Below are 13,871 nucleotides of genomic sequence, written 5' to 3' on the forward strand. Positions count from 1 at the left end.
AATTTCAGTTTATTCTACTTTCTTTTGAGGGGATGGGAATTAAAAGTTAAAATTACCATTACATTTTAGTCAGATTTCTAGATTATACCTAAAACTCTCTCTATATATCTACAATAGTTTTATGTAACAATGCCCATCACTGTACTATTAGAACATCTCCAAAGAGATATCACAATAGGCCAATGTTCTGATTTTCTTCTCTATTTCCCCATGGTCAATATGCATTGGGGCTGAAACTAGGTGTACGGGGGGTGCTATAGAACCCCCTGGCTTGAAGTGGATTCTATTATATACAGGGCTTACAGGGTTTCTCAGCACCCCTACTATAAAAATTGTTCCAGCACCCCTGGCAACATGGGTCTTTGGTTGTTAGTTTCTCCTTCTTCCTCACTATTCTGGCTTTACATGTGTGTGTTTTTCCCCTCGTCATCTTGGTTGGTTTTAGTTGTAGCTGTTGGAAAGCTAACAAGCAAAAAATTGTGAAAGTCTGTGCCACATATATCACTGGCATCACTGCAATATTCACCATCCTGTGTCTCCCAGTTGCACTACCACAGAAGGGTCAGAGGACCACAGTGATGCTAGCTCGAGTTTCATGCTGTATGTGTGTGGGAAGAGGACGTGTATGACCATTGTGATACCAGCTCCCAGTGCTACCATCACAGTTGCTGCATCTGGTCATGTGTAGTTACTAAAACATCGGCACCGACCACTGTGAAAATGGTCAAATCCTATGGGTCTACATATGATTAATCTGATTTTCTGGTTAACATGTTATGAATGAAGAAAACCCAGATACTGCACAATGTACTCGTAACTAAAAAGAGTTAGGACAAAATCCTGAGGAAAAAATGTTGGAAATTGCTTAATATTTGTTTTATTTTCTTAAATTTAAGAGTTCATAAGTTTCTAAGAGAAAAATGCTACAATGAATGCTTTCTGAGTGATCCAGAATATCTGAAATAAAACTAATGTTAGCTTGAGATCTATGTAGAGACTGCAGTGTGGAAGTGCAGAAGCCTTTCCTTCCTCTCCATGGAGCTCTTTTGAAAATGTAACCCTTCTGCCAGTCTGAGTTGGCAGCAACATGGGCTGGGTTCAGTATCTAGGGGTTCCGTTTCAATAATGCAATGCAAAACCAGCTCAAGCCCCGACCCAGTGACCTGGGACAATTACATACCACCCCCCAGACACCTCTAAGAGACAATATTTCCCCTCTCGTAAGCACGGAGTCTTTAGCAAAATCCTTTTAATAAAGGAGAGAAACAATGCGGCATTATGTTGGGGAAACACCACAAACAGGATTCATAACACAGACCCATAAGCATGACCCACCACCAAGTAAGTTTGGCAGTATCCTTTTCCCCTCAGGGTCTTAAGTCCAACACCCCAAAAGTCTCTGTCCCTGGTCAGTGCAACCCCAGAGTTCAAAAGTTTATCTGCAGAGTTTTATCCCCCAAGCCTGGGTGGAAATTGGGGGGAGAAGGGTGCTCAGGGTGTTATAGGGCACCTTACGTTGTCCGAGGCTGATTGTCCCACCTCGCTGTGGGGTTCTGCTGCAGCCTTCACTATGAGCCGCTACACTCCACCAGCCATCCCAAGATCCGCTCCAGCCGCCCCACAAACTGCTCTGCTCTGCCCCGCTTCACTTCACTCGCCGTCCCGTGGACCGCTCCAACTGTCCCACAAACTGCTCCACTCTGCCAGCTGCTTAGCAATATATCTTCAGGCTCCCCCACTAGTTAACACAGCACTCAGTGATCTCAGCTCTTTAGTGATTTAGTGTTGTTTTTTTCGTTTGTTTGTTTAATATTTTTTTAAAGCTGTTTAATTTTCTGAAAGAAAAAATGAAGTTTCTCTACAGGGAATGAAGAATTTTACAGCATTTTATTCCCCTCTTTGTTTGTGAAGGCTTCCCAAAAAGAATCAAGTTAAAATAAAGTTATTATTTCCTGCAAAAATCACAGTGAATAGGACAGATATTTTGTTTATATCTTTTGAACCAGTAGGAGCCACGAACAAAAAAAAAAAAAAGCACTGCTTTGTTTAGCCTGTGTTACTTGTCGTAAAGAATAAAAAGTCTTTACAGAATGTTTTATTAGCTCTGACAGCATGGGAGGCTTCAATTTTAAACTGTAACAAGTAGCATATATAGTAATTTGTATGTGCCAGTGAACTGAGCACTGCAAATGAATTTAAAATGTGATTTCAGAAATATTTGGGGTAAGTTTAACAGTGGTTAAACTCTTATATGAGCATACAATAGATGGTTGGTTCTTCATTTGGTTAAACTTTTTAAAAAGGTAATAATCAAAACTTTATGGGGGACATTTTCAAACAAATTAGGTGCACAACTGAATGCCTAATATCCAACCAGCTATTACCTACCTGTAGTAATAACTAACGTGGGGGTGGTTAATTTTGAATGATTGCACATCTAATTTGAAAATATGGCACTCAGATTTGAAGTTCATTATGCACAATTGAAGAAGGAATTAATTTGACTTCAGTGACAATTTTGGTTGTGTGAATTTGGCAGGGTCAGGCACGGAATAGTTTTAAATATCTGTTTCTAACATCTCTGTTGTTCGCCACTGCCAGAACTCCTGGACAGGAAAGGTGGTCCACATACAAGAGCCTGCACTCCTTGGAATGCTGGCATTTCAAATGAAACATACTATTTAAGTATCACTTAGGCCCTGATTCCGCAAAACACTTGAATGCTTGCTTAACTTCAAGTATAGACTTCAATAGGACTACTCCCCTGCTTAAAATTATGTGCTTAAATGCCTTTGCTGAATTTGTCACTCTGTTAGGTAACATGTCCCTTTATCACTTATCTGTGGAAGCTTGGACCTGCAAGGCCATCAATAATAGTTCAGAGAGTTTAGCACCTCAGAAGGAGTCAAATACCTTACAAGATTGATTCCTCTATGAGATCACAGTTACTAACTGGGAGAGAGTTTATGGAGGGGATGGTATGATAGGATAACGGGTTTAGTCAATAGGTCAATAACGTGCCACACTGGTAATTAGTACAAAGGGTCAATGTTGGGATATTGTTAGCCTTTTCCAGAGGGTCTGGCTGGAGAGTCTTGCCCACATGCTCGGGGTTCAGCTGATCGCCATATTTGGGGTCGGGAAGGAATTTTCCTCCAGGGTAGATTGGCAGTGGCCCTGGAGGTTTTTCGCCTTCCTCCGAAGCATGGGGCAGGGGTCGCTTGCTGGTGGATTATCTGCTACTTGAAGTCTTTAAATCATGATTTGGAGCATTCAACAGCAGAGTCAAGGGAGAGAATTAGTTCAGGAGTGGGTGGATCAGCTTATGTGGCCTGCATCTTGCAGGAGATCAGACTAGATGATCATAATGGTCCCTTCTGATCTTGAATTCTATGATTCTATGAGAGAGGAAAGTATTGCCAAAATAATTCTTGATTCAAAGGATTATGTGAAGGTATTTGACTTATTTTTAAAAGAATTTTGTTTGTTACCGTTGATTTATAATAACCCATTGGAAACTTGAAAATGATATCTATTTCTTACTGGAATGTGATTTGTTCCAAGATGTGCACTGATTTGATACTGAAGGCACAGTCAGAAGTGTTTTCCTGTTGCCATTGAATTTATTAATTAATTAACCTATAGAAATATTTTTGACACGCAAAGAGTTTTATGGATTTTATAAATAGATTTAAACAATAAAAAGAAAGTAGGTAATGTTTTTTGTCAACCATCCTTTATGTTGTCCTTCTAAAGTATAAATTCAGCTGTATGCTCTAACTATCTAAAAACCTGAAAACCTAGTTATCATGTAAATGAATCCTTCTTCTAACTGACCTAACTAAAATACATAATAGCACAACTCCTGTACACACGACTTCTGGTTTTGCAAAATAAAAGCTACTCTACCAATTTTAAGAAGATGGTACATCTTTTGGTTTTATCCTGTAATATAAGTGATAGTGGACAAAAATTCCCGGCTATGTGTATTTTGGTGGGATTCTTTACAGAATATTGAGCTATTTTCCCTTTTGTCTTGTTTCCTTGTAAAGGAAACTACATTAAACCTTTTGTTACTATTCTGCCTTGTCAACACAGGGCCAGTGCAGCTGATGTCTTAGACATCAGTGTCAAACCCTGTTGTAGTGATTCACAGTTTCCAGATTTATTTCTCTGATGGAAATTTTCAAGGCTGTAGGTCAAAATGGTCTTCTCTGCTGTCAGCTCAATCAGTGCCATCATTGCTGCGGTGGAAATCAATCACTAGTTCAAATTACTGTCCAACAGAGGCAGTCACTCACTAACCTGAATTCACCCATACTCAGCACTGTTCAAACTGGAATTACTAATAGGCTGATCTCATAAAAAAAAATTGCATTATATCCCTTATCTCACTTGATATTCTTACATGTGATTGTAACAAGCTTTGAGCTGTAACAGAGGAAGAATCTCTCTTGTTCACCTAACCAAAGGTATTTTTACATTGCGATACTGACATTTTTGTATATTTACCATTTTTTACAGAAATGTAGTGACAAACCATAAACACTACTCACTTTATTTTTTTATTCTGAAAAACTGAAGAATTCCCAAACCTTTAAAAGGATAATTTGTTTACTTTTTATCAAAAAAATTTCTTGAGTGACTATGTCTGTCACATAGAAATTAGGAAAATTCAGTTTTTCCTCAAAGTGGCCGTTACATATTCCCATTATTCAGATGTATCCCCAATTCTGCCTAGCACCAATTAGCTTTGACAGCCTGCTAGAAAAGTAATGTGGATTGAGGCCTTGTGGCACTGAGTGTTTGTAGTTGAGGTTATAAGAGGCCAAGTAACTGCCTCTGTTTTGGTTTTTTTACTGTAGGTTGTTAGCTACAAATGTAGCAGTTCCACCTCCAGAGAGGTTTCTCTTTGTTTTAACCCCAAATAATCTGTTAATTTGTATTTTAGACTTTATAGATAGATAATTGTAGATGCCAGGGAAATTAATTGTGCCTCCTTGTGCTGAGTTTCCCTTGGATCTGGGGTCACATCTATAGTGGCATCAGTTCCACTGTCCTTTGTCCTCAAGCATAATGACAGAAGTAGATCTCAAAAATGGTGAATTTGGTGCCTCCCAAGTGAAGGAATAAATAGAACTTGGTGCAGTTCAGAATTTTCATCCCATGTGAAATTCTGATTTTGAAAATTTTAATTTTGTCCCAAATCAGGAAAAAGAGTTGAATTATCAAAAACTTTTCCATAATGAAATATTCCAAAACATTTCTAATTAGAAATGTTGAAATATTTTTTAATTAAATGAAGCATTTTGACATTCCAAAATTGAAATGTTTCATTTTGGTTTGCTGAACTGACCCAAACACTGTTTTGAGTCACCTCAACATTAAATTGTCCCCAAGAGAAAAGAGATGTTGCCTTATGGAAACTGTGGATCCTAATGCCCCTATTTTCCCCTAATATCTAAGCTCTTTGGCCAGACTACATCTCCTTTGATGCACCATGTTATATCCTTGGGGGTAGCCGGTTTAGGAAGAAATCACTTGAGGCCAGACAGCAGACAGCTAACAAAACCACCATTTTATTTACAGACTCAGAGAACTCCCCCAGCCGGCTGAAGCTGGCTGAGCTATCCCCTAATAATCTAACTCAGTTACCATAGGAACCAAAAACCATGACAACCAAATACACAACATATTCCTCCCCCCCTAATAAGAACATCCCCTAAATAAAACACACACTAGACTAGAGAAGGAGGGTAGACTGCCTCCATTCCCGGCTAAACCCTGGGGATTATTTTGCCCCATAACCATGGGTTCGCCCTAGCTAAAGATCCAGCCGATGAGGAGGCCTTCTGTCTCTAGGTGGATTACGGCGAACTTCTGGTGTTGTTGCACCCGAAAGTACCATGGGCTCAGGGTCCACAGCACGAACGGGTGAGGAGGTGGTATCAGCTCGTGCTGGGCAAAGGGGCATCTCAGCCGCCGGCAGTAATGGAGGAGGACAGTCAGGAATAGGTGATTCGTGATTCGGTGTCTCACCAGAAGAGGTGAACTCAGACCCCTCAATTGCAGATGTGTCCTGAGGACTGGCATGACCTGGCAACAGCTGATCTACATGTCGCCGCCAGGTAAGATTCTCTGCAGTCCGGACTGTGTAGGAAACAGGTCCTGTTTGAGTGATGACTGTGGCCGGGACCCATTTAGCTCTGGAAGTATAATTCCGAGCCAAAACTGGCTGTCCCGGGCTAAAGGTTCGGTCTTTTGCTCTGGGTGCCCATCTGATGACTTGATATTGCTGCTGATGTTGCACAGTTTGTCTGGGTTCAGAAGGTTTCAGCAAGCAAGTGCGCAGCTGTCATCCCAACATTAGAAAGGCTGGGGATGCCTGGGTCGTAGCATGAGGTGTGTTTCGGTAGGAAAGTAAGAAGGTATCCAGACGCTTTTGAATGGAGTGTTGTCCCCTTGCTGATTTCAAAGCGTTTTTCATTGTCTGCACAAATCTTTCAGCTAATCCATTGGTGGATGGATGATATGGTGCTGACGTGATGTGGTGTATCCCATTTGCCTTCATAAAATTTTGAAACTCCTGAGAGACAAACTGCGGTCCGTTGTCACTCACAAGTTGTTCTGGCAGACCAAAACGACTAAAGAGTCCTCGTAGTTTTTGGATAGTACTCTCTGCAGTAGTGGACTGCGTTATAGAGACTTCTGGCCATTTAGAATGGGCATCTATTGCCACCAAGAACATGCTTCCTTCAAGGGGGCCAGCAAAGTCAACATGAATACGTTGCCACGGGTTTTCAGGCCAGTCCCATGGGTGTAGGGGTGCCCACTGGGGTGCATTCCTCACACCCTGACATGACATACAAGCTTTTGCCGTCTCTTCAATAGCACTGTCCAATCCAGGCCACCAAAAATAGCTTTGTGCAATTTCCTTCATGCGCACTATTCCACCGTGACCAGAATGTAGCTGTTCCAACAGCTGTGATCTCAGTGGTGGTGGAATAATGACACGTCTCCCCCACAACAAACAACCAGATTGGACCGATAACTCCGTCCTTCTGGACATGTAGGGAACAAGGTCAGATGAGACCGGAGAGGTTTGTCGAGATTTTCCATGCATCACCAGGTCCATAACTTGGGACAATACTGGGTCAACGCGGGTTGCCTTCTTTATCTGAGTAGCAGTGATGGGTGTATTCTCTACCTGTTCTAAGTAGAAGATTTCCTTTTGGGCACTATCTTGATGTTTGACCGGCAAAGGCAAACTTGAGAGGCCATCTGCATTGCCGTGCAGAGTGGATTTCCGATATTTGATTTCATATGTGTGTGCTGAAAGTAACAATGCCCAACGTTGCATACGACTAGCAGCTAATGGGGGAATGCCTGTGTAGGGTCCAAAAATTGACGTCAGAGGTCGATGGTCTGTGAGAAGAGTAAACTTTCGCCCAAACAGGTACTGATGAAACTTCCGAATTCCAAAAACAATTCCTAATGCCTCACGTTCGATTTGGGCGTAGTTAGTTTCTGCTTTGCTTAGAGTGCGTGAAGCAAAAGCAATAGGTCTCTCTTCTCCCGAAGGCATAATGTGTGACACGACTGCTCCCACTCCATAAGGGGAGGCATCGCAGGCCAATTGTAGGGGTAAGGATGGATCAAAGTGCGTTAGAACTTCAGAATTTAGCAATGCATCCTTAGCTTTGTTAAATGCAACATCACAGGCTTCAGTCCACTTCCAGGCCTTGTTCTGCCCAAGGAGCTCATGAAGTGGTTTTAGCAGTGTGGCTAACTGTGAGATGAACTTTCCATAGTAGTTCAGTAGTCCTAGAAACGAGCGCAGCTGGCTTACATTTCGAGGTGTAATGTATAGGGGTTAGACTGGTTTCTTCTTTAGTCATCCGGTGCACTTCTGCCCAGTTCAGCTGAATCTTCCCAAGCCAAGACCTACCCATTAAGGCTGGGTAGTTACCTCTCACCACAAACAGTGGCAATTTAGCCACCTGTCCATTGAGCTCCACCTTAACATCAATAGTGCCCAGCATAGGCACAGCTTCTCCCGTATACGTCTTCAGAACAGTTTTTGTTGACTTAAGCGGAAGATGCTGTAGCTTTTCTTTATACACAGTCTCGGAGATCAGTGAGACGGCTGCACCGGTGTCCAGTTCCATGCGTATACGTTTGCCATCCAATAACGGGGTTACCCAGTATTCATGTGAGCCCACTGCCAAAGACAAAACATGCAGTGGCACTTCCTCTTGCGCTGAGGTGTCACCTTGATCATCCTGGGTCTGCTCTAGGGTATGCAAGGTTCCTCTTTTTGTCGGCCAGACCACAGGCCTCCTTTTCTTTTGTTTACAGGCACACTCAATGTGTCCCTTTTTGCCACAGTGTCGACACACTAGGTCCTTACACCAGCATTCCGATGCCTGGTGATCCGGCTTACAACAGCGGTAACATTCTTGACTCTGCACCGTTTTGTGGGTCAGTTCTTGTGACACTTTTTTCACCCTATGGGATGCACCGATGTATTGCGCCTCCCTTGTAGCCAGTTCCATGGAGACAGCAATATCAACAGCCTTCTGTAAGGTAAGCTGAGCCTATGTCAGTAGGCGCTTCCGTATAGCTTCACTGTACAGGCCACACACTAGCCTGTCACGCAGGGCATCATTTAACATCTCTTTAAATTCACAGTGTTCTGCTAGCTTTTTTTAAATGGCTACAAATTGTACAACTGTTTCATCTTCCTTTTGGTCTCTTTTGTGGAACCTATATCTTTCAGCAATTACCAGTGGTTTTGGGGAGAAATGGGACCCCAGGATTTCCACAATGTCACTGTAAGATTTAGTCTCAGGCTTAACAGGGTGTAGTAAGCTGCGTAGCAGGGAGTAGGTTTTAGCCCCTACAACACTTAAGAATATTGGCACCTTCTTTGTTTCTGTAATGTCATTTGCAATACCAAAAAGCTCAAAACGCTCAGTATACACATGCCACTGCTCTATATTCTCATCAAAAGGTTCCCGTGGCCTGGTCAGAGTAGCCATGATTTTAGTTTCACTTTCACAGTCAGTGCAAACAAGCAGTATTTTTATTTGTTTGTTTTGTACCTTGACTTCTACTTCTTCAGTTGCAGTCTTTGCAAAAAAAAAAATCCACAAAATCTGAATTAGAGTGAATAGAAGCACTTCAGGAGCAGTGAACTTGCTAGCCATCAAATTGCAAATAATACAGTGGTTGCCTTAAGAACTCCTATGTTCATGTGAAATATTTTTTGGGATGAAACGTTTCCTTAATAAACCATTTAAATCTGTAATTTTGCGTAAAAGGAAATTACCAAATCTTTCATGTAGCCCTTTGGAGAACATAGAATGATTAATACATATAGATTTCCAAGAAGTCCCCCTCATGGAAGAGAGTCATTGCAACACAGGTGTCCTTCTAATCACGTAAGAAACAGCAGCATGACTGGAGATTTTTGAACAAAAACTGCTGTGAATTCTTTTCTTCCATCAGCATCCTGTGCAGACAACATCTGTACTAACATAATCATCCCTAGCTATAAATAGTTTAATGCTGACTAATAGACTCTCACACCTAATCAGCCTAAAAAAGTATGTTATGTAAACTGACCAGGTAACCAACCAATCTATTAAACTTGAAAGGACAAACTGTTTTGCTAGATTTTATTAGCATAGTTACAAAGGGAAAAAAATAACTTTATTCTGCCTATTATTTCTTACTATAGGAGTAATTAAATTTATGTTGTGTTTATTTGGAGTTCACTCTCTTAAATCTTCCTTCCCCATTTCTTTTTTTTTTTTTTTTGTGGTTTTTCCCCCCCTCTCTTTATAGTTCTTTAAAAAAAAAAATCTGAGTCTCTACCCAAAAATAATGAGATTAGCCCTTCCATAGCAGACTGGTAGGAACTAAGCCTTTGGCTATCCTGTTGTTGTTGTTGTTGTTATCAGTAAATTGTAATATAGAACTATAACACTATCTGGCATTGTAGAGGGATTTGTAGTGCCAGGTCCTCAACCAGTGTAGATGATGGACATAATTGCATGCTCTGCCCCATGATCTCTACACTGAGGACCTTGCAATATAAATGAACCAAAGAGAGAATTTCAGGAGAGACAAAAAAACAAAGACAGGGATAAACAGAGATGAGCAGTAAAACTTAAAATATAAACAAAACCTTTCACTTGCTCACCCATGAGTCACTAACAGGCTAGGGCTAAAACTGGAAGTGTGGAAAGACACATTCCATTACTACAAGCACTCTGGTAATATACAAGGGTCCCTCCTTAGTAGAAAATATTATATAGGATTAAAATGACAGTCAGGTGAGTTCTCTTAGGACCACAAAGCTATTCTGCTAATGGATATGACAAACTTATGAACATTAAAAAAAAATCAGAAACCATGGCTCCTGAGAGAAAGTAGTGTGGGCAAAAGAAAAATAAAAGCAAACTTTTAATTGATGTTTTAGAGATTGCCAGATGCTTTAGAAATAGAGCATAAAGCATGACAGAGCCAGCCTTTAAAGAGTTATTTTGCCCCATAAATCCAATCAAATATAGGAATCTTCTTCATGATGACATAAAAAATAAGGCTGCTGTATAATAGATTCTGATATAAGAAGGCATTTTATCTGCATCTGGTTCATTTGTAAACAGTGATACAATCACTTTTCTAAAGGCTTTTAATCTCTCTCCTCCCCATGTGCTCAGCATAATTCTTTCATCTGTTTGTGTACTATATTTTGCTTTAATGACTAAATACAATCTGTTAACTGTTAGGGCTGCGGCCATAACTCTAAGCATATACAGTTATCATATGTCATTATTATTATATAGCAACATGAGTATGCACATAATATAAATCAGGTGTATTTCCTGTTTTGTTGCATCCCTGCTTTATCACTTGCTCCCTTGTTAAGGGAAACTTGTATAAGAAAGACCATTTGGTGAATATATTTGGAAATACCTCTTTCAAATCATGATTTTAAATGCCACAAAATGGCCAAAATAACCCCACCCCATATGCTGTGTTTGTGTGAAAGTATTTTTATATACAGATGGTCTGAATGCTTAATTACTTAAGGCCAGATTCAGCCAAAAATATAGCTAGTTTCTATGCTGCGAAGCCAACACAAGCTGGGGAAGCTTGCCTGAATCACAGAAACAGTTATTGCAAAAGAAAGAGTAAAACATTGTCATTTGAAAGGAAAATACAATAAACTTCCCAACATGGCTCTATATCTTCCAGAATTTTTGAACACCATTTTAATCTGTATTTTTTGCTTCGTAACATATCAGTCACTAGCCTTCCACAGGCACACTGGGGTATTGAATATGGAATGATAACACGTAGTTAAGGGGCACTGTTTACTGTTACTGCACTTCCATAAGTGAAGTCATATAGCATAACTGAAATTACATTCTCTTATTCATGAAATGTCACACATGATCTTTCTGGTTATGCATTTCTTGCAAACAAAGGGGGTCAGTTTCTAAGCTGATGTAAATTGTTTTAGCTCACAGTGGCACCACACCTATTTACACTAGCCAAAAATCTGGCTCAGTGGTCCTAAACCTGAGAGGTGCTGAGAATCCCTATAACTATCTAGCTTTGGCATACTGAATACTCCCAGCACTAGCTACCACTGGAATCATTGGGAATTTTCTCAGGGCCATAATGGTGAATATGCAAAATAGATAATTACAGAAGATCTCAGAACAGAATTTGGCCCTAATTTATTGAATCTCTCAATACCCCAGAGAGACTGCTAAGAATTAGTAGCCCCGTATGGTTAACTGTACCACAGAGACATTAGTTGATTTCCTCAGGGTCACAAGGTGAAGTTAACTGACTTACCCAAGTTGATACAGTGAGTCAATGGCAGAACTGGAAACATAACCCAGGAGTACAACTTTCAGTCTACTTATAGACATAGATCCTAAAGAACTGTTCACAACAAAAAGGTGGGGAATGGAGGTTCTCTTTTCCCTTTTTTTATATATTAAAATAATTGAATGAGGATGATTTTGTTGACATTTACAGGTAGTGGGAGGAAGGGGAAACCAACCCTGGACATGAGTGGTAGACTGTTACACATCCCTGTGCTTTATTCTAAACAGTTCGGAAACAAAAATGGCAGTATTTAAACATGAGGAACTTTATGAGACTATGCCAAAAATGTGGTTGGGAGAATGAGAATGTCTTGACATTGCAGCATCATGTTGTAAATGGATGTACTCCTAGCTCTTACTCAGCCAGAGCTCTAGCTATGCTCTTTTTTTGTATCAAAACAAGCTAGACTCCAGCCTACTCCAATCATTGCAAGAGGAGGCTTAAAAGAACGTCTGAAGAGGAAAACAGCTATAATTATTATTAATATTTAAAAGGGTGCAAAAGAGCAAGATAGATCAAGCAAATAGGATGAGTTACAGTTTGCTTGCACTTTGTCTGCACACAAAGCACAAGACTAAGCTGAACAGAAATCCTACTCTGATGACCATATTGAATTTAGTGAGAGAAAATAAAAGATATAAATGCATATAAACATCACCTTTGTCAAATGAGATGAGTTGTCAGTATACAATGGAGGCCTGAGAAATAAGAATCATCTCCGAAAACAATCATCTAACTTGCTGAAAAGATAAGAGTTGTTAGAATAATAACCTAGCAGGCCGGCAGTGTAAAAGAACTCTATTGAAACAGATGTTACAACAATAATCTGCTGCTTGGAGTCTAAAAGCTCTTAAGGGCATGAACAATAATAGGTGGTAGTTCAAAAAAAAAAAAAAGCTCAAAATGTATTATAACACCAATCATCCCATAACTGCTTACATTTTTCCAGTTACTCTTTCAAGCATTGCTAATATTTGGTTGTGTGATGTCTTTTTGTATCATATGTAGTTCAGTTTGATAAATGGCTGCTAGCTTATCTAAAATATGCCTGAGTACAGAATGATGTGCTGAATGTCAACAGGTGCACCATTTTTGTGGCTTGGCATTGCAATATATAGTGTTCTGGATCATAGCCTCAGAAGAAAAGACTCTCTAGGTTCTTAGCTTGCAGATCATCTGTTTTCCCACCTGGGCCATTGTGCATTTGGCCCTTAACAACTAGAATTATCACTTTTAGGGGAGATATGTTTGTGCTGCTACGCAACTCCTTAAGTGCTTTTCCACAGAAACTTCTCATCCACCTCAAAACTAGCCCCCAAAGAGCAGTACATGAGAGAAAATGTTGTGGTCCATCAGAATGTAGTGTCGCGTTACCATCTTTTGAATGTTTATAACTTTTTTGTACTTTATAAACCTGCTTATAAAATAACTTTTACTATTGACACCACCATGTTTAGTTTGAGCACCTTTATTGTTTTGTGGTTCACAAACCAATCCACATTAAAGCAGGCAATATTCAAAACAAAGCCTGTTTTCCCATCTTTCTGTTTTTTCTTTTGTTTTTCTTTAACTTAGCCCTGGTCTACACTAGGCGTTTAAATCGGTTTTAGGAGCCTAAAACCGATTTAACGCCACAACCGTCCACACTAGGAGGCACCTTATATCGATTTTAATGGCTCTTTAAACCGGTTTCTGTACTCCTCCGTAACGAGAGGAGTAGCGCTAGTATCGGTATTACCATATCAGATTAGGGTTAGTGTGGCCGCTGATCGACGGTATTGGCCTCCGGGCGGTATCCCACAGTGCACCACTGACTGCTCTGGACAGCAATCTGAACTCGGATGCAGTGGCCAGGTAGACAGGAAAAGCCCCGCGAAGTTTTGAATATTTCCTGTTTGCCCAGCATGGAGCTCCGATCAGCACGTGTGGCGATGCAGTTAAAAATCAAAATAAAGAAAGAG

The sequence above is a fragment of the Mauremys mutica genome, chromosome 5 (assembly GCF_020497125.1).
Source record: "Mauremys mutica isolate MM-2020 ecotype Southern chromosome 5, ASM2049712v1, whole genome shotgun sequence".
NCBI classification, from domain to species: domain Eukaryota; kingdom Metazoa; phylum Chordata; order Testudines; family Geoemydidae; genus Mauremys; species Mauremys mutica.